The 21618-nt window shown below is 37.6% G+C and overlaps 1 protein-coding gene across 2 annotated transcripts in view; it reads right to left on the bottom strand.

Moving 5' to 3' along the window:
• SH3GL2 (SH3 domain containing GRB2 like 2, endophilin A1) overlaps positions 1 to 21618 on the bottom strand; it is a 208742-nt gene that overhangs the window by 106460 nt on the left and 80664 nt on the right. Inside the window, exon 1 of one of the 2 annotated variants that reach the window (XM_008997300.5) lies at positions 1 to 21618. This exon is cut by the window's left edge and continues 16569 nt beyond it; it is cut by the window's right edge and continues 26908 nt beyond it. The exons of the other annotated variant lie outside the window; for it this stretch is intronic. The gene's annotated coding sequence lies outside the window, so the exon portion shown is untranslated. 2 annotated transcript variants of the gene reach the window in all.

Genomic DNA, 21618 nt, shown 5'->3' with positions numbered 1-21618 from the left:
TCCAAAATGAACACAATGAAGCAATAAACCATAAGGAGCCAAAAGTGCACACAATGCCTCCCAAGTCCTCATATCCATAAAGTAATGTCTGTTAATTATTTTGAATAACATAGTCCCTCTCTCGGTTCCTGCTGTCCCCTCAGCTTGATTCCCCCAACCGGGGATCTGTGTCCGCACTCAAGCTCACCATATTGCGAGGCCCATTTCCTAGGGGCCTCACACGGAGTGATCCGCACAGATCTCCTTCAGGGGCTCATATTTTTGTTTTTTTGTTTTTTTGTGTTTTTTTTTTTTTGTCACATCCTCTTTTCTCTTTGTGTTTCAGGTTTCCCATAAATCTCTTCTGACCAATCTTCAAAGATCCTGATTACTTCTTCAACTACATCAATTCTACCAATAAGGCATCAAAAACATCTTCCATCTCTAAGTTTTTCATTTCTAGCATTTTCATTTTATTCTTTTTTGCAATTTCAACTTTTCTACTGAAATTTCTCAACTGTACATGCACATACATTATCTACTTTTCCCAGTAGAATCTTTAACACATGGATCTTAGTTATTTAAAATTATCTGGTAGTTCTAACATCTGGATCATATCTGAGCCTGGTTCTACAGATTGCTTTGTTTCTTTTATGTGTTTACCTGACTTTCTGTGCATCTCAGTAATTTTTGGTTACTGAGCCATCTTGTGCAGAACTCTAGAGACAGAGGTATATAGTATTTATGCCTGGAAATGAACATGTCTCTCATGTTGCTAGTGTTAAGTGTGGGGAGTTGATTTAATATAGTCAAGAGTTGAGAGCTGAATTTAGGCTTACTACCCTCTGCACATCACAGGTTTCATGTCTCTGTAGCATTACCTTGTTCTTCAGGTGGGGTGCTTTGCCACAGTGTTTTTCCCAGTATCTGCTTCATCCTCAGCTTTAGGTCTTTCCTTTGTGAGTGTACCTTAGGAAGGAGGGTCTCTCTCCATGTTCTCCCCACTCTCCTAGCAGTAAGCTGTCAGTATTTGTTACTCTGAGGTTAGCAGCCTGGTGTGTGTGGAGAGAAAGCATTCTTTGTTTGGTTCAACTTCAGTCTCAGGCAGGATCTGTTTGCCTGGGTATAGGGGCAGGACATTGTAAGTGATCTACCTCCTCCCACAATGTTAGGAGATCTCTAGTAGTCCCAGTGGATAATACTTCTTTGACCCTCCTCCAAATGTACAGCAATTTTCCTGTTCCTTTGCCCTAGCTGAACTAGGTTTTCACCTGTCCCCTGAGCCTAGAGTTTACTGCCCTTCCCCGAGGAGTGTAAGGTTTTTGTTCCATAATAGAGATGGGATTAGGGAAGGAGGATCCAGAGGGCTTCATGCCTTCCTTGCAGTGGTTGCTGTTTGCCTCCCTCAAGGTCTGCCCCATAAGAATGGTATTCTTCCATCACTTGCCTTGCCCCTAGTCTTCTCCATGAGCACAAGGTGAGCTGTGTGGAGAACTGCTTGCATGTGACTGAATTCTCCTTGCAGCTGCAGTTTCCATGCCTATATACATTCAGCTTTTAGAACTTAAAATGTAATCGAGTTTTTTTCTTACTAGCTTTTATGACATCAGCATCAGTATTTACCCCAGTTAAGTAAACGTCTTGTCCTATCTACTTGGAGACTCATACCCTTTCCTTAGATTTCAGCCTAATTAGTTGTTCCATGACTGAAATTCTCTGATGAGACCAATAAAAGTTGTCATTTTGTATATTATCTGGATGTTTTACTATTATAAGCATGGAGGCCATACTCTTATCAGCTTTCTACACACCAGCAGAAGCCTGTTCATAGAAGGCTTCTTGTCTGTTTTTGGTTTCAATAATAAAAAAGTTTATGGAGTTTAAAATACATAAATACACATACATCATGCTAACTTGCAAACTAGAAGAATGTGAGGAAGTGCTCAGGATGCTAGTTAAAATGCTTTCTCTTAGAATTTATCCAAACTTAATGGGTTTTTCAAAGGAGAAACAGATCTTCTGTGCTATTTAAGCCCATGTTTTCTTTTTTTTTTAATTTTGCTTTAAGTTCCAGGATAATATGGAGAATGTGCAGGTTTGTTACATAGGAATACATGTGCCATGGTAGTGTGCTGTACCTATTGACCCATCCTCTAAGTTCCCTCCCCTCACCTTCTCCCCAACAGGCCCTCGTGTGTGCTATTCTCCTCCCTGTGTCCATGTGTTCCAATGTTCAACTCTAACTTATGAGTGATAACATGTTGTGTTTGGTTTTCTGTTCCTGTGCTAGTTTGCTGAGAATGATGGCTTCTGGCTTCATCCATGTCCCTGCAAAGGACATGATCGCACTCCTATTTAAAGCTGCATAGTATTCCATGGTGTATATGTACCACATTTTCTTTATCCAGTCTATCACTGATGGGCATCTGGGTTGGTTCCATTTGGGTTGACTTTGTTATTGTAAATGGTACTGTAACAAACACATCCATGTATGTGTCTTTAGGGTAGAATGATACATATTCCTTTGGATATATACCCAGTAACAGGATTGCTGGGTCAAATGGTAGTTGATCCTTGAGGAATCCTCATACTGTCTTCCACAGTGGTTGAACTAACTTACATTCCCATCAACAGTATAAAAGCATTCCTATTTCTCCACAGCCTCGTGTCTATTGTTTCTTGATTTTTTTAATAATTACCATTCTGACTGGTGTAAGATGGTATCTAACTGTAGTTTTGATTTGCATTTCTGTAATGATCAGTGATGCTGAACTTTTTAAAATATGTTTGTTGTCCACATAAATGTCTTCTTCTGAGAAATGTGTCTTCATATCCTTTGCCAACTTTTTGATGAGGTTGTTTTTTTCTTATAAATTTGTTTAAGTTCCTTGTAAATTCTGGATATTACATCTTTGCCTGATGGGTAGATTACAAAAATTTTCTCCCATTCCATAGGTTGCCTGGTCACTCTGATGATAGTTTGTTTTGTTGTGCAGAAGCTCTTTAGTTTAATTACATCCCATTTGTCAATTTTGGCTATTGTTGCCATTGCTTTTGGCAATTTTGTCATGAAGTCTTTGCCCATGCCTGTGTCCTGACTGGTACTGCCTAGGTTTCTTCTAGGGTTTTTATGGTTTTGCATTTTACATTTAAGTCTAGTTAATTTTTGTAGAAGGTGTAAGGAAGGGGTCCAGTTTCAGTTTTCTGCATATTAAGCTTATGTTTTCTTAATTCAGAGTCAGTGGGCTCACCGGTGACATATGTTCATACTACAGGAAACCCTAACACAAATTTACAAATGTGCCTATAGTTTTGCAGGTAAATCAAGAGACAGAGGAAAATACAATGAGGACATAGAAAAAGAGAATACAAAAGACATTAACTGGTAATATTGTAAAGCACCACTCACAGTACAGGCTTCCAATCCCCATACTGATTACACTTAAGTCTTCTGTTGTTGTTGTTGTTGTTGTTGTTGTTGTTGTTGTTTTGCCACCTACCTCTTCTCTTTAGTTCTATGCTTAAAGGTAATACATTTCCTAAAAATTATTTCTAAGCTTCTTCCTATTTTCCCCCATTTTAATACAGCTGCTTTTTGATTCTTTAAAAGCTTCTAGAAGCATGGGTAGCTAAAAAATTTTGGAGTGAGTTGTGTAAAATAATCATTCATTCATTTAACACATAAGGGGTATGTTGTGGACCCCAAATAAGCTTGCTTGAAGGCTATAAAATACTAAAATCTCCTCACTGATAGTATTTGAAAGCATCCACTCTAAAATGAGCCTTCCCTTCATGATGTCAGAGTACAGTATCACCAGGAAAATTATCCAACCTACATAGTAAATAAAGTATGTCAAAGATAAGCCAAAAACAAGGTTATACAGTAAATGTAAACATGAGAATGGATAAAAAGGAGAAAATAATGAACAGTCTTCCATGTTTGCTTACATGGGCACAGCTGTATCTTTTCAGAAAAAAAAAAGTTTTAAAAATCTTCACAGAGACCCAGTCAGAATATAAATGTGGGTTCTCTTGGGACAGAAGATCTTGCTCAACCTCTAAGTCCACAGGTGTGACCGCAGGCAATGATGGAGGAAGACATCACCAAATGGTCCCATGAGGGGCAGGCTGTGATCTCCTCTGAGCAGACCTAGTACTGAAGGGTCTTCCATTAGTCTCTCCCGAGGAGAACCAAGATGAAAGAATTTAAGGCATATTTGGCACAGAGAGCAGACATCCCAATAAGAAGGCAGAAGGTAGAATTATGGAGAAGATAAAAATAATATGAAAAGATAAAAAGGACAAAAAGAAACTAACTTTTAAGAGAAAGATGGGAAAGCAACATGGAGAAGCATCTGTTATGTCTCAGACCTTCTTAGCCACAAGCCTTTCATCAGTGAAGATGGTACCAGCATTCTTGTTTTAAGAGGACACACTGAGTTGTGAAAACTATATTGAGGCTATGTAGCAAAATACCACTTTTAGGGATGCATGATTATGTATTAAAGAAAAATATGTAACAATATTAAACATTTGTGATATACTTTTTTTTTAGACAGTCTTGCTCTGTTACTGAAGCTGGAATGCAGTGGCACAGTCTCTGCTCACTACGACCTCCGCATCCCAGGTTCAAGTGATTTTCCTGCCTCACCATCCCAAGTAGCTGAGATAACAGGCACTTGCCTCCATGCCCAGCTAATTTTAGTGTGTGTGTATTTTTTGTTTGTTTGTTTATTTATCTGTTTGAGGCAGAGTTTTGCTCTTGTTACCCAGGCTAGAGTGCAATGGCACAATCTCGGCTCATGGCAACCTCCGCCTCCCAGATTCAAGTGATTCTCCTGCCTCAGCATCCCAAGTAGCTGCGATTACAGGCATGCGCCACCACACCTGGCTAATTTTGTATTTTTAGTAGAGACGGCATTTCTCCAGGTTCGTCAGACTGGTCTTGAACCCCTGACCTCAGGTGATCCGCCCACCTCGGCCTCACAGTGCTGGGATGGCAGGCATGAGCCACCACGCCCAGCCAATCTTAGTATTTTTAGTAGAGATGGGTTTTCACCATGTTGGCCAGGCTGGTCTTGAACTCCTGGTCTCAAATGATCCACCCACATTGGCCTCCCAAAGTGCTGCCATTACAGGCATGAGCCACTGCGTCCAGACTGTGATATACTTTTTATAGTTTGGGCAAAAATAATTCTTTCCATTCTAGATGTGTAAATATTTTTATAGCAAAGTTGAGGAGAAGGAAAGAAAAAAGACAAAGGAATGAACACTAAAGACTAAGATCAAAAATTAAAACTGACAGCGGGGATTTATGTTTTTCAGATACTGCACAGGGCAATTTTCGCCCCTAAACCAGAATGTATCTCTCTCTTCTTCTAGCGAAATCTTTTGCTTTCTCTCACTCTCCAGCCCCGTTTGGTTATGTACAACTTCTAAGAACTCCAGGAAAAGAGTCATCCATGGAACAAACCCAATATGCAAGAAGGGCATTAACATTTTTACTGGTATATTGCTGACAACAAATAACAGTACTAGACACAGCATGTTTACATCCTTAAGGCACCTTTTCTCACTCTTCCCATTCTTGCAGAGCAAATAAATTTTAAGTTCTAGGAAAAAATAGCCTCTGTACAATTTAAAGAGTTCTGTTAACAGTACAGTCTTTTCAGATAGATACTGATATTACACAATTGCCTGTAATATTCATATACACAGGAATTTCTTTAGCTTTAAAGGCAGGCCCAAAATTATGTCTCAATTAAATTTGGTAATGTTATTTTAGTTATCAGTGCACAGTCAAAGATAGTCATTTACCTAATACTCTGAACATCTATCTCAAGAAAGATAAAAAATATTCAAGAAAGATTAAAAAATATTCACCCCTTAGGTCCTGATTAAACACCTGCCAAATATTAAAAATCTGGTATGTGCTATGAGATATATAAATGTTTATTGCAGGCCTGGTGCGGTGGCTCATATCTGTAGTCCCAGCACTTTGGGAGACCGAGGTGGGAGGATCACAAGGTCAAGAGATCAAGACCATCCTGGCCAACATGGTGAAACCCAGTCCCTACTAAAAATACAAAAAATTATCTGGGTATGGTGGTGCCTGCCTGTAGTCCCAGCTATTCAGGAGGCTGAGGCAGGAGAATCACTTAAACCTGGAAAGCGGAGGTTGTAGTGAGCTGAGATCACACGACAGCACTTCTGGCTGGCAACAGAGTGATACTCTGTCTCAAAAAAAAAAAAAAGTTTATTGCACTGTCTCCTAAGTGTAAAAGATGAGCTCCCAATGTGGCCTACTAAGGAAGGAAATAAGACATACAAAGTTTAAAGCATGTGAGATGACTAGCACAGAGAAATAACACAATGTACAAAAAAATGTTCAAAAAGTAGAAAAGTCAATTCAGTTCTAGTAAGGTATACTGTGCTGACAACAACAAACAATCACATTCCTCCCGTCCCTGAATGCACACTCCTTGGCAATGTGACTTGGCGGCTCCTCCCATCCAGATGAAGTCTATTCCCCACCCCTTGAATCTGAGCTGGTCTGGTGACTTACATTGGCCAGGAGAACGTTACTGAACTGCCACCGCACACTTTCTGGGCCTGGGCCTCTAAAGGCCTTGCAACTTTCACCCTTAGTCTCTTGCTGCTCTGAGATTGCCAAGGAAAGAAACCCTGAGGATGCGAGGGAGGCAGAGCTGACAGCCAGCAACATATTGCCAGAGATTCTAGACCTTCTACCTTCAGTTGGGCCACAACATGAATGAAGACCCATGAGTGACAAGACAAAAAGAAGAAACATCCAGCTGAGCCCAACGCAATCATGAGACCATGATTTTCCAACAAAATCATGAACAAATAAAATGTTTGTTGTTTTGGCCAGGTATAGCGGCTCACACTTGTAACCCCAGCATTTTGGGAGGCCAAGGCAGGCAGATTGTTTGAGGTTGGGAATTTAAGAGAGCCTGGGCAATATGGTGAAAACCTGTCTCTACTAAAAATACAAAAATTAGCCAGGCATGGTGGCCCACACCTGTAGTCCCAGTTGCTAAGGAGGGTCAGGCAGGAGAATCACTGGAACCCAAGAGGTAGAGGTTTCAGTGAGCCGAGATCACACCATTGCACTCCAGCCTGGGCAACAGAATGAGACTCCATCTTTAAAAAAAGAAATCACACACACACACACACACACACACTATTTCTTGTTTTTAGCTGCTGAGTTTTGGGGTGATCTGCTTTGTAGTAATGTATACCCAAGATAAATACAAAGAACATGCTACTAACTCTCATTGCCATTAAAAATAAAAGGCAAAGACATTTCTTGCCACAATTATGTGGTTAATTCTGCATACCTCCATAAAGAAGTGCACAGATCAATTCACAATGATTTCAAGAGTCATACAGGGAAAGAGAGACACCAAGAGAAATAAAACACACACCCTCCACTCAAGGAGCTTAAAGATGAATTCAATAAAGTGGATTCACAGGATGCCCTATGAAGATCCTAGGGATGAGTCAACTGACATAATCTGTGATGGCAGCAGATGGGTGAGCAAAAGAAATCAAGGGAGGCATCCTAGAAAACCCAGAGCAATGTCTTGAAAGCAAAAGAATTAAAAGAGACACAGGGGTAAGAAAAAACAGCAAAATCACAGGTAAGGATGTGTGAAACATTACAGTGATTTCAGGGAACTAAAAGGAGTTCTGAATCGCTGTATTCTAAAGTATGTTTGGGGAATGGCAAGACATCAAGATGGAGAAGTAGACAAGAGTGAGAACATGGCAGACTAGTAGGTCTACCCAAAGAGCTTAGACTTTATGCTGCTGGTGATCAAGCATCATCCAAGTGTTTAAAGGTGAGCAATGTGGTCAGAAATGTGTTTCTAAAAAAAAAAATCGTGGTTGTAGGATAAAAGGTGGACTTGAGCAGGCAAAGATAAGGGATACGGAGATGAGTCAAGGTCAAAGTAAAGGCCAGGTGTGGTGGCTCAAGCCTGTAATCCCAGCACTTCGGGAGGCAGGCAGATCGCTTGAGCCTGCGTTCAGGACCAGCTGGGCAACATGGTGAAACCCCATCTCTACAAAAACAAATTAAAAAATTAGTCAGGCATCGTGGTGCATGCCTGTAGTCCCAGCTACTTGCATGGGAAGGCTGAAGTGGGAGGATTGCTTGAGCCCAGGAGGTCAAGGCTGCTGTGAGCCATAATCGCAACACTGCATTCCAGGCTGGGTGACAAAGTGAGATTGCCTTAAAAAAAGTTAAATAAATAAATAAAAGTTCAAGGTGAGAGACTATAAGAGTAGAAGAGAAGGAAGACTTACTGGAGAGGACTAGTGAGGCAGAATTGACAGACTATGGCAAATAGCCACATGTAAGGGTAACAAGGCAAGAAATCAAAGAGCCCTGTGATATTCCCAAACACAACCCAAGATGGGACAGAGCAGAGCAGGCAGAGTAATCTGCTCTGGAGTAGCAGACAGATTAAGAGATTAATTCCTTTTAGACATTTTGAGTTGGACCTATGAATGAATGTCCAGCATGTGTTATAACATGAAAATCTAATTCTGAAACAGAATGAGGCTTGAGGTATCGTTTGGAAGTCATACATAGAAGTACAAGAGTTAAAACCACAAGTATGGATGAAATCACCCATGGAAAGCTTCCAAAATGAAAAGAAAGATATCTATATCAGAGAGGTCTAGAAGTGAAAGTTATTTATAGGGTTTGATGAATATATAGAGTGTGTTACTCTGTATCTTTTATAAAATCAATCACTCCTTAGGTCCTCTGTTTTGGGTGGAGAGGGTGCATGGCTCCCAGAAACAGGGGGAGAAACCCTGGCTCTGAGCTCATTTGTCTCCTGAAAGATCACAGATCAAAATATTCACATTCACTAAACTAAAGCTTGAAAACTCAATGCTTACTTAAGTCCAAATAATTTTCAAGATCTATGTGCATGCCAGAGATTATCTGATTTCCTTTTCTAAGAGAATTCAGCCACCCTATTCTCTAACCAGAGCATAATGAGCTCAGGTTAAGGAGCTTGGAATTCAGCTGACTATATTGGCTGTTCTACTCTCTGCTCAATCAATTATTTACATTTAGGGCATCTTAACATTAAGCAAGTGGTACACGGATCTGATATTGTGTGTTTGGTTGCTTGGAAACCAAGATTTCTAAAAATGTTCCTTCTCTGCTCCCAAATTTAACTATTGCCAAACCACACTACATACATATCTGTATGCACCATTTTAATTAAACACAAATAAGCAAATTCGAAGTCAACATCTTAAGAATCTTTAAACAATTGTACTTATCTCACATTACAGAGTAGATTTAGGTCAAAAGAAAACATCAAGTTCCAGAGGCCAGTTTCCAATGTAGTTTCATGTAAAACACTGGGCTCTGACATTCGTCAGTCGGTAACCCCTAGTCAATTCTACTCTGACTTAAATAGAATTAATTTACTGATATAGTTTCATTTGTCAAGGTATGAGTACAATCTTTGGCAAAGTAACACAATCATTATGAGATAAGATAAATACTACAGAAATACTGATTCAACCAAAATCCTTATCTCAAGGAAATCAAGTCTTTGGTTGTTGTCTCAAGGCAACCAAGATGTCATCATCAGTTATAAAGACATTATTAAGTTGGTGAAATTAAATTTCAGCTTTAATTCACAGTTTTAACACAGTTAATTGTGTGTAGAACAGAGGCACAATTCTGCAAAGGTTATTCAAAGGCTTCTGAAAGTCCAGGGCTTTTTTCTTTCTTGTTTTTTGCTTTTATAATTTCTTAAATTTTGGGGGCACAAAGTAGGTGTATATATTTACGGGGTACATGAGATATTTTGATACAGGCATGCAATGCATGAGAATCATATCATGGAAAATAGAATATCCATCCACTCAAGCATTTATCCTTTATGATATAATCAAGCTAATTATACTCTTTTGGTTGTTTTTAAATGTACAGTTAAATTATTATTGACCACACTCTCCTTGTTGTGCTATCACCCCATGACCTTCCCCTCACCCTGCCACACATTACCCTTCCTAATCTCTATTAACCCTTTGCTTCTTAAATATAGAATTTTAGAAAATACATTTAACTTTTCTTAAAAAAAAAATCCTAACTATGTAAAACAGAATCCATTTTACTGCCTAGCAAATGTAGTTGGAAGCAAAGAAATCTTATGAATAAATGAACAATTCAATCAATGAATGACTTAAAAGGTGAACTTTTCTATCTCCTTTCAGTACTAAGATTTAAAAGTCTGTTAGATACCAGCATCATATACCTTGTTTTTTTTTAGCAGTACAGCCATAATGACACCTGTCCTACACAATCATTCAAATATAGCATCAATCATACCACCCAGCAATCTTCCCAGAGGCACTCCATAAGCCATTCTAATAAAGACTACTAGTCCTCAAAATGTGGTCCCCAAGCCAGCAGCCTCAGCATCACCAGGTGCTGCAGAAATGCAAATAATCAGGCCCCACCCCATACCTACTGAATTAGAGCCTTTGTGGCTGAGGCCTAGCAATCTGTGTTTTAATAAGCCTTCCAGGTGATTCTGTTACCTTAAAATAATGGCACTTGCATATACATCAATGATTCAGTTACTAACGTTTGAGAATCACTGATATATATGCAAGTGCCATTATTGTAATTGGATAAGAAAAAATAAGAGGAATAAAAATTTCATAATTTTAGTTTCTTAACAAGAATAATTGAGAAATTCAGAAAAGATGTGAACAAATGCGACATACTAAAACGGCAATTTGCCAGCCAAGTTGGACTAAAGATAGTCAAGAGCTGAAGCTGGGAAAGCAATGAAAATGCTACTTTGTCCATCTGCAATACTATAAGCAGGATAAATTAGACAAAAAGATTTCACTGGCATAATACAACCATTTTGTGTTAAGGCTTGGAAAATGCTTGAAAAGAAAAGCTCTTAGGGGTTATTGGCCCCACCAGATATTAAAACATACTGAAAAGCCCCTATAATTAAAACAGTTTTACAGTTTGTTATGTAACTAAACATGCCATTATCATGACACAGGAGACAGAAAAAAACTGTTTAGGCAGATAGTAATGGCAAAGCATGCTTGGCATAACTTCCCTAAAAAGCAGTCCAAGAATCACTCACTTTCTGACAAACAGTAGCCTGGAAGATCAAGCTGGGGGATGCCAACAGCTGCATCGATAGCAAGGGCTACCTGGGGCCAAGTATGTCTACCATGGAGTTCCACCTCCCCTTCTTTAGCACATGCACAGTAAGAAATAAATAAGCAACATGGAGCAGCTCAGGCTGAGGACCTGTCTGTACAATAAAAGATTGGAGTAGGGGCTTCCAGAGATTTGTACCCTATGCAGATGACACACCTGGTCCTAACTGGTTTTTCCCCTGCTATGTTCAGATACCGCCTCCCCACTAGCTTGTCTGTAAAAATTCCTGCATTTCATCACAGGATGCCAACCCTTTTTCTAGGACCCCTTTCTGTAGCAGAGAGCTGTTCTTTTTCCTTCTCCTATTGAATTTCTGCTCTAAACTTCACCCTTGGTGTGTCCACCTCCTTGATTTCCTTGGCTATGAGACGAAGAACTCTAAATGTCACCCCAGAAAACAAGGCCACTTCAATACAATCACCCTCATAAGCATTTATCTCAGAGGAATGTGGAATACTTATGTTCACATAAAAACCTGTATATGAACGATCATTAGCAGCTTTATTCATGAGTACAAACCCAGAACCAACCCTGGTGTTTTTCAAAAACTAAATGATTATACAAATTGGTGCATCCTTACCCTACACCACTACTCAATAATAAATATGCAATAATTTGAGTACATTTCCAAGAAACTGCACTGAGTAAAGATTTTGTAAACCAACCCCTAAGAATTATATACTGTATAATTCTGCTTTTGTAATGCCATTAAAATGACAAAATTATATAAATGGAGAAAGGGTTAGTGGTTGCCAGAGAGTAGGGAGGATGAAAGAGGAAATGGGTATGGTTATAAAAGGGCAACCTGAGTGATCCTTACAATGATGAAACTGCTCTATATTTTGACTGTGGTGGTGAATACTTGAACCTATATATGTGACAGAATGACACAGAAGTAAATACACACATATACATAAATGAGTTCAAGTAAACTGCAAAAAATCTGTAGACTGTTATCCATGTCAATATCCTGGTTTTGATACTGTACTACAGTTTTTCAAGGTGTCACCACTGAGGAAAACTGGAAAAGGTTACAGAAAATCTCTGTGTTGTTTCTTACAACTGCATATGAATCTAAAACTAGCACAAAATAAAAATTTTAATTAAAAAAATCACAGTATTACATAAACAGAGAAACAGACTTGAAAGCCCAATAAATGGACGAATATACATATGTAAATTTAGTATATGCTACAGGAGGCACCTGAAATCATTGAGCAAAATTTACTGTTAATAAATGATTCTGGCCAGACATGGTGATTCACCCCTGTAATCCCCGTACTTTGGGATGCCAATGCAGGGGTACTGCTTGAACCCAAGAGTTTGAGACTAGCATAGGCAACATAGCAAAATCTGATCTCTTAAAAATTTTTTAAAACTACCTGGGCATGGTGGCATGCACCTGTAGTCCCAGATCCTCAGGAGGCTGAGGCAGAAGGATAGCTGGAGTCCAGGTCTTTGAGGTTGCAGTGAACTATGATTATGCCACTGCACTCCAGCCTGAGTGACAAAATAAGACCCTCTCTCTAAAGTAATAAAATCAAATAAATGGTTCTGAGATAAAAAGAACAGGCATTTTGAAAATGACATAATTACTAAGAGAAAACATGGCTAAAGTCCTCCATAACTTAAGTATAGCAGAAAACTTTCTTTGACTCAAAATTAAGATAAGAAATATGTTGATAAATTCTGCTACACAAAAATTCAAACTTGAGCATGGCCAAAAAAAATTCATAAGCAAATTCAAAAGACAAACAGCAAATCCATAAATTTATGGGTAACTGATTGTTGACAGACAAGGATACCAAGAATACTCAGTGGAGAAAGAACAGTCTTTTCAAACACTGGTGATAGGACACTGGTTATCCACATAAAAAAGAATGAAGCTAGACACCTACCATCTACTTTATACAAAATTAACTTAAATTTAAAACTTAAATGTAACAGCTAAAACTACAAAGGTCTTAGAAGAAACATAGTCATTAGTCTTGCAAATTTGAATTAAGCAGTGGCTTCTTAGATATGAAGCAAAGCAAAAACAAAAACCCTGGTAAGTTGGACATCATGAAAACTTTGTTTCAAAGATCAACATCAAGAACACGAAAAGACAACCCACAGAATGGGAGAAAATATTTGCAGCTCACTTATCTGACAAGAGACTAGTATCCAGAATATATAAACTCAACAATAAAAAGAACTCAATATTTAAAATTGGCAAAGGATCTAAAGAAGACATTTCTCTAAAGAAAACATACAAATGACCAATATGCACATGAAGAGATGCTCAATATCCTTACTCTTAAGAGAAACACAAATGAAACCACAATAAGATACCACTGCACACCCAGGAAGATGGTTATAGTCAAAAGGACAATAAAATGGCAAGTGTTGATAGGGATGTGGAGAAATGGAAACTCTCAGGTACTGCTAAAATTTTTAAATGATACAAGTGCTTTGGAAAACAGTTTGGCAGTGCCTCAAGAGTCTAAACATGAATCTACCATATAACTTGACGGTTCCACCCCGAGGCATATACAAAAGAAATGAAAACTTTTGTCCACACAAAAACGTGCACACAAGGGTTCATGGTAGCATTATTCTTAACAGTCAAAAAGTGGAAACATTCTAAATGTTTATCAATTGATCAAAATCTTGTATATCCATATAATGTAATATTATTCTGCCATAAAAACAAATGTACTAATGCATCTATAACATATATGAATCTTGAAGACATTATGCTAAGAGAAAGAAGCCAGACGTTAAAAAAAAAAAACAGTAATTAAATTCAGAGAGACAGAAAGTATGGTGATTGTCAGGGGATTTGTGGACTGAGGAGAGTAGGTGCCAATGGGTATGGGTTTCTTTTTAGAAGATGAAAATGTTCTAGAACTAGATGGTGGTAATCCTGTAACAACCTTATGAACATGCTAAATACCACTGAACTGTACATGTTTAAAGGATTATTGTTATGGTATATGAATTACATCCTATTCAAAAAGAACAAATGACAAGCTAGAAAAAAATATTTGCTGCAACACATATCACAGTTAAAAAGCCAGTAGCACTAATAATATACCAAGAATGTCTACATGAGAAAAAAAGTCAAAACACCATTTAAAAAACAGCTAAAAGACACAGACAATTCACAAAAAAGACCTACAAACTGTATTTATCATGTGGAAACTCTTCAACTTAACAAATAATAAAAGCAAATAAAAACTATGCTGCAATACCATTTCCCATGTTTCAGTAGAGCAAAAAATTAAAACTTCTGACAACACATTCTGTTGACAAGGCTGTAAAGAAATAGGTCCTCTCATAACCTGGCTTGTGCAAATTAAAATTGGTACAGCCTTTATTCAGGGGAATTTGACAATATCTAACAAAAGTTCTTACATTTACCTTTTGACTTAGCAATATTACTTCCAAAGATTTAACCAAAATATTCACCTCTGACATTATAAACATATATGTGCACTAGGTTATCCACTACAGTGTTTCTGATGGCAAACTACTGGATACAACTGAAATGTTAACATTTAGAAAACTGGGTGAATAGGCTGTTAGGAGGAATAAGAATGATCTCTATGAACTGATTTAAAAAAACAAACTTCATACACACACACACACACACACACACACAGTTACCTTTGTCTATGACAGAGTGGGAAAACACATGAATCTGCTTGTTTTTGCAAAAGAAATACAAGAAGGATAAGCTAAAAATTAATGACACTAGTTACCTACAAGTAACAGGAACTAGGGTGAGAGCTGCATAAACAGAGCAGAGAAACTGAAAGAATTAGAGCCATAATGTTTCTGGGGACATCTTTCATTTCTGAAACCATATTGTTTCATATATCCAAATAAAACCAAAAAGCATGGGTGAAAGAATGCTAAGTGGAATACAACAGAAACATATGAACCTTACTGTATTTCAAACAAAGAACACAGAAACATAGAAGAGAGGAAAAAAATGAACTAACCAAGGTAACTTCTGAATTCAGTGCTTTGACTACATACCCTCAGTCTAAAGACACAAAGAACCATATGCAAACACTGAACTCTAGTCATTAGGTTACTTTTTCAGTGTGCTATAAGAGTAGAAATTTTAAATATACTTTTTTTGTTAGAATTAAGCAAATAAGTAGGTATATTAATAATAATAAAGCCTTGTTTCTTAGGTGGTGGAGTTACAAATATGGAAAGGAAGAATACTGCAATGAACCCTGTGGTACTAGACTGAAACTGAAGGTATCAGTATGAAGTCATGGTTTTTCACGTTTTGATGGACAAGTGAACTGATGGATAGATGAACGGAGAGATAGCATGGGGAGAAATGCCGGATATAGGTGAAGGGGAGGAAGGCAGCAAATCACACTGCCATGTGTGTACCTATGCAACTATCTTGTATGTTCTTCACATGTACCCCAAAACCTAAAATGCAATAAAAAAAGAGAGATAAATATTTATTTGTGTGTGTGTATTTCTTCCCCTTGCTTTGAATGCCAAGAAGACCTAAAAATTATGACATCCTGGTAGCAATAAGCACATCTAGCACCAAGACCTAAACACCACTCTCTACTAAAAGGAATCAGGGGTCTTAGAGTACCGGCTGATTCCAAGGATGCAGGAGAAAAAGTACAAGATGATATACAACGTAAAGAATGATGATGACATTGTTCTCTAAGCTGAAGGGGCTCCTACTGGCCAGACCTGTAACAATTTGAGCAACAGTTAACACTGACAGTAATAATTTACAACACTGCCTAAGAATCTAAGAGAACATAATAAATGTCAATGAATAAATAAGCAAACAAATACCTGAATAGTATTATGAAGAAACAGCAGACAAATCTGTTAAGATACATTCCACAAAATAATTTGCCTGTACTCATGAAAAACATCAAGGTCATGAAAGAAAAAAGTAAGGATTTTTTTTAGTGTGTGGCCAGGTCCAGATGGGTTCACAGCCGAATTCTACAGACACACAAAGAGGAGTTGGTACCATTCCTTCTGAAACTATTCCAAATAATCCAAAAACAGGGAATCCTTCCCAAATCATTTTATGAGACCAACATCATGCTGATACCAAAACCTGGCAGAGACTCAACAAGAAAAGAAAACTTCTGGCCAATATCCATGACGAACATAGATGCAAAAATCTTCAATAAAATACTGGCAAACCGACTGCAACAGCACATCAAAAAACTTATCCATCATGATCAAGTAGGATTCATCCCAGGGATGCAAAGCTGGTTCAACATACACAAGTCTATAAACGTAATTCACCACATAAACAGAACCAAAAACAAAAATCACATGATTATCTCAATTGACACAGAGAAGGAATTTGACAAAATTCAACAGCCCTTTATGCTAAAAACCCTCAATAAACTCGGTATTGATGGAACATATCTCAAAGTAATAAAAGCTATTTACAACAAACCAACAGCCAATATCATACTGAATGGGCAAAAACTGGAAGCATTCCCTTTGAAATCTGGCACTAGACAAGGATGCCCTCTCTCACCACTCCTATTCAATATAGTACTGGACGTTCTAGCCAGAGCAATCAGGCAAGAAAAAGAAATAAGGGGTATTCAAATAGGAAAGGTGGAAGCCAAATTGTCTCTATTTGCAGATGACATGATAGTATGCCAAGAAGACCCCATTGCCTCAGCCCAAAAACTCCTGAAACTGATAAGCAACTTCAGCAAAGTCTCAGTATATAAAATCAATGTGCAAAAATCACAAGCATTCCTATACACCAATAACAGACTTAAAGACAGCCAAATCAAGAACGAACTGCCATTCACAATTGCTACAAAAAGAATAAAATACCTAGGAATACAACTTACAAGAAACGTAAAGGACCTCTTCAAGGAAAACTACAAACCACTGCTCAATGAAATCAGAGAGGACACAAACAGATGGAGAAACATTCCATGTTCATGGTTAGGAAGAATCAATATCATGAAAATAGCTATATGCACTAAGTAATTTATAGAATCAACACTATCCCCATCAAGCTACCATTGACTTTCTTCACAGAATTGGAAAAACCACCATGAACTTCATATGGAACCAAAAGAGAGCCCACATAGCCAAGTCAATTTTAAGCAAAGAGAACACAGCGAGGGGCATCACACTACCGGACTTCAAACTACACTACAAGGCTACAGTAATCAAAACAGCATGGTACTGGTACCAAAACAGAGATATAGACCAATGGAACAGAACAGAGGCAGTGGAGGCAACACAACATATCTACAACCATACAATCTTTGATAAACCTGACAAAAGCAATGGGGAAAGGATTCCCTGTTTAACAAATGGTGTTGGGAAAACTGGCTAGCCATGTGCAGAAAGCAGAAACTGGACCTCTTCCTGACACCTTACACTAAAATTAACTCCAGATGGATTAAAGACTTAAACATAAGACCTGGCACCATAAAACCCCTAGAAGAAAATCTAGGCAAAACAATTCAGGACACAGGAGTAGGCAAGGACTTCATGACCAAAACACCAAAAGCATTGGCAACAAAAGCCAAAATAGACAAATGGGACCTAATGAAACTCTACAGCTTCTGCACAGCAAAAGAAACAGTCACTAGAGTGAATCAGAAACCAACAGAATGGGAAAAAATTTTTGCAGTCTGCCCATCTGACAGAGGGCTGATATCCAGAATTTACAAAGAACTCAAAAAGATTTACAAGAAAAAAATAAGCCCATTCAAAAGTGGGCAAAGGATATGAACAGACACTGTACAAAAGAAGACATACATGAGGCCAACAAACATATGAAAAAATGCTCATCATCACTGGTCATTAGAGAGATGCAAATCAAAACCACATTGAGATACCATCTCAGGCCAGTTAGAATGGCGATCATCAAAAAATCTGGAGACAACAGATGCTGGAGGGGATGTGGAGAAATAGGAACACTTTTACACTGTTGGTGGGAGTGTAAATTAGTTCAACCATTGTGGAAGACAGTGTGGCGATTCCTCAAGGCCTTAGAAACAGAAATTCCATTTGACCCAGCAATCCCATTACTGGGTATATATCCAAAGGACTATAAATCGTTCTACTATAAGGACACATGCACACGAATGTTCATTGCAGCACTGTTTACAATAGCAAAGACCTGGAACCAACCCGAATGCCCATCGATGATAGACTGGACTGGGAAAATGTGGCACATATACCCCATGGAATATTATGCAGCAATCAAAAATGATGAGTTCGTGTCCTTTGTAGGGACATGGATGAATCTGGAGACCATCATTCTCAGCAAACTGACACAAGAACAGAAAATGAAACACTGCATATTCTCACTCATAGGCGGGTGAGGAAAAATGAGAACACATGGACACACTGGGGTCTATTGGGGGGAATAGGGGAGGGACAGCGGGGGGGGAGCTGGGGAGGGATAGCCTGGGGAGAAATGCCAAATGTGGGTGAAGGGGAGGAAGGCAGCAAAACACACTGCCATGTGTGTACCTATGCAACTATCTTGCATGTTCTACACATGTACCCCTAAACCTAAAATGCAATTAAAAAAAAAGAAAGAAAGAAAAACGTAAGGATGAAGAATGATTCAAGATTAAAAGAAACTTAAGACACAATAATTAAACACAATGCATATAGATGGATCCTAGATCCAGTGGAGGAAGGAAATGCTATAAAAGTTATTATTGGGACAACTGATAAAACTTAAGTTCAGACAGTGGACAGGATAGTAAAAGTTTTATTTTTTTATCACTCTACTATGGATATATAAGAAAATGTCCTTATTCTTGGGAAACATGCATTGAAACAGTTAAGGGTTAGTTTACAATAACTCTTAAATGGTTCAGAAAAAAACAGCTTGTGTACAAAGGAGAAATAACTAATGATAAAGTCAATGAAGCAAACAGATGAACACTGGTGAATCAGGGTAAAGAGTATACATGGAAGTATTTTATGCTACTCATGGAACTTTTATGTAAGTTTAATATCATTTTGAAATTAAAAGTTACTTTAAAAGTATCAATTTCTTTAAAATATAATCAAAACAAATACATTTTTTTTTTCAAGCAAAGCAACTCTTCTTAAACATTCCCCTGTGGTTTGAATAAATCTCCCCCTAAAACATCACTGTCTTCTAGAACAGCTGAGTGAACTAAAAAGGGGAAAAACCAGGGCGAGAAAAGAAAGATTATACATGCAAGTGGTTGAAAAATATTCCCTGACTCCCTCCAAGATGTACTTCTGAATATTCTATACAATTACATATTTCTATATTATAAAATATTTCTATATATTTCTATATATTGTAGAAATACATAGTCACATAGAAAATTCAGAAGTACATTTTGTAGAGCCAATATCACTTGCTTTTTTGTCAAATAAATTTTTCATAAGTTTGATATTAATTTTTAATATGTAATGTATTTAAATAAAAAACTTTGCCTTTTCCAATTTCTTCACTGACAACCATGTGAGCTCAAGATCATTATAGTTCTCATTTTTAAAGTGCAAAAAACTAAAGCAAAGAAGTATAAAGTTGTGAATGCATCTCCAAGTGAGAAATGCAAAGCAACCTATGAAATGAACATTCCAGAAGCCTGATCCAATGTCCACATTACAATCACCTTGATTTGATTTTGTTTCATATCAACACGTTTCTGGATACTGTGTATGCGGTAAGACAAATAATAAAAGGAAGCCTGCTTTGCTAACATCTGTTCATGGGAATTCATTTTTACCCAAATGAAATTAGAAGAATAATTTTCCATGTTATAAGTAGAGATTTGAGCCTCACAGCATTTCAACTATTCCTTTAGTAGCTAGCAAATTCATTTAGGCATACGGAATTAATGCTTTGAGGTTGGATACAGCAAAGCTAAAACTCAAAACTATTTCAACAGGATATATATTTTTAAAAAATATAACTACCACCACCACATTTTTATGTTTCAGTATTCTTCCCCCTTGGCATTATTTTATGTAAAACTGCCACTGGTGGTGACAGTAACCAACAAATGGAGACTAGAGAAGTGTCTCTCTCCATAACAAAAAAGAAAAAAGAACAAAAAGTTGACGAATGAAGTGACAAGTCTTTAATTGTTATGATTCCAATAGGTATTTTTCAGTTTCATCTGAAAAGAGGTTTTTTTCCTGCAGCTTATTTCAGTTTCTAAGTCAAGTTCAACAACTGGCAGTAGCTTCACTTTAATGACATCTGTTAACAATAAATCTGTAGTGCTGAAGCATGGATGAAATTATCCCACAGTAAATTCATATCAGCCTTGACATCTCTATGAGGTATCATTCTCCAGATCCATTAATAATAATGCAATTAGCAAGTAGCTATGAAACAGACTAGAGTCATAGAACAACAACAAATCCGTATTTCAGAACTCTAAGTGGTCATGTTTTTTGATATGATAATAAATTCTTAGTTCTTTGATTTACAAAATTAATAAAACCCAGATACATCTTTTGTAAAATTAATCAGAGTATATGTGTTAAAATTTCAGTCTAACAGAATGCATAATGGCCAAACCAGTAGAGGGAAAATAACAAAAAAAAATTTTTAATGTTAATAAATAGAAGGAAATCAGAAAAAAAGCATTAATAAACAGTAAAAAAAAAACAAATCTAATACAAAAAAAAACTGAAGGATATAAATCCCAACATAACAATCAATCATCACAGTCAATGTAACTGTCTTATACTAAAATCAACAACTAAAAGATCAATTCTCAGCTGGAGTATTTTTCCAGCCATATGTTATTTAAAAGAGACACACTTATTTAAAAGAACCTGATGGCTTTACTCTAGAAAATGAAGAACAGAGAAATAAAATGTGACTTTTCAAGAATGACTGCTTTGATAAGACCCAAAGCCTGAGGATATTTTTTGTCACTTCACATCTCTCCTTCTCTACTAGAATACATCTTCCCCAAAAGGTTTATTTTAAAAGGTCTTGGTAGGTAGGTCTGGCTCATGCCTGTAATCCCAGCACTCTGGGAGGCCGAAGCAGGCAAATCATGAGGTCAGGAGTTCAAGACCAGCCTCGCCAACATGGTGAAACCCTGTCTGTACTAAAAATACAAAAAATTAGCTGGGTATGGTGGTGCCTGCCTATAGTCCCAGCTACACGGGAGGCTGAGGCAGGAGAATCACTTGAACCAGGGAAGTGGAGGTTGCCATGAGCCAAGATCATGCTACTGCACTCCAGCCTGGGCAACAAGAGCAAAGCTCTTTCTCAAAAAAAAAGGACTTGACCAAAAAACTGAAAGTACAGATTTTTACATGTGCTACTGTGAAATGTGAAAACAAGTTAATTCTGCATGCTAACATGCCAAAAGAGAGGGTCAAACATTGAGTCTGTATCT

Source organism: Callithrix jacchus, chromosome 1 (genome assembly GCF_049354715.1).
Source record: "Callithrix jacchus isolate 240 chromosome 1, calJac240_pri, whole genome shotgun sequence".
Classification (NCBI taxonomy): domain Eukaryota; kingdom Metazoa; phylum Chordata; class Mammalia; order Primates; family Cebidae; genus Callithrix; species Callithrix jacchus.
The sequence above is the reverse complement of the archived record's forward strand: the minus strand, read 5'-3'. Positions and strand labels throughout refer to the sequence as shown.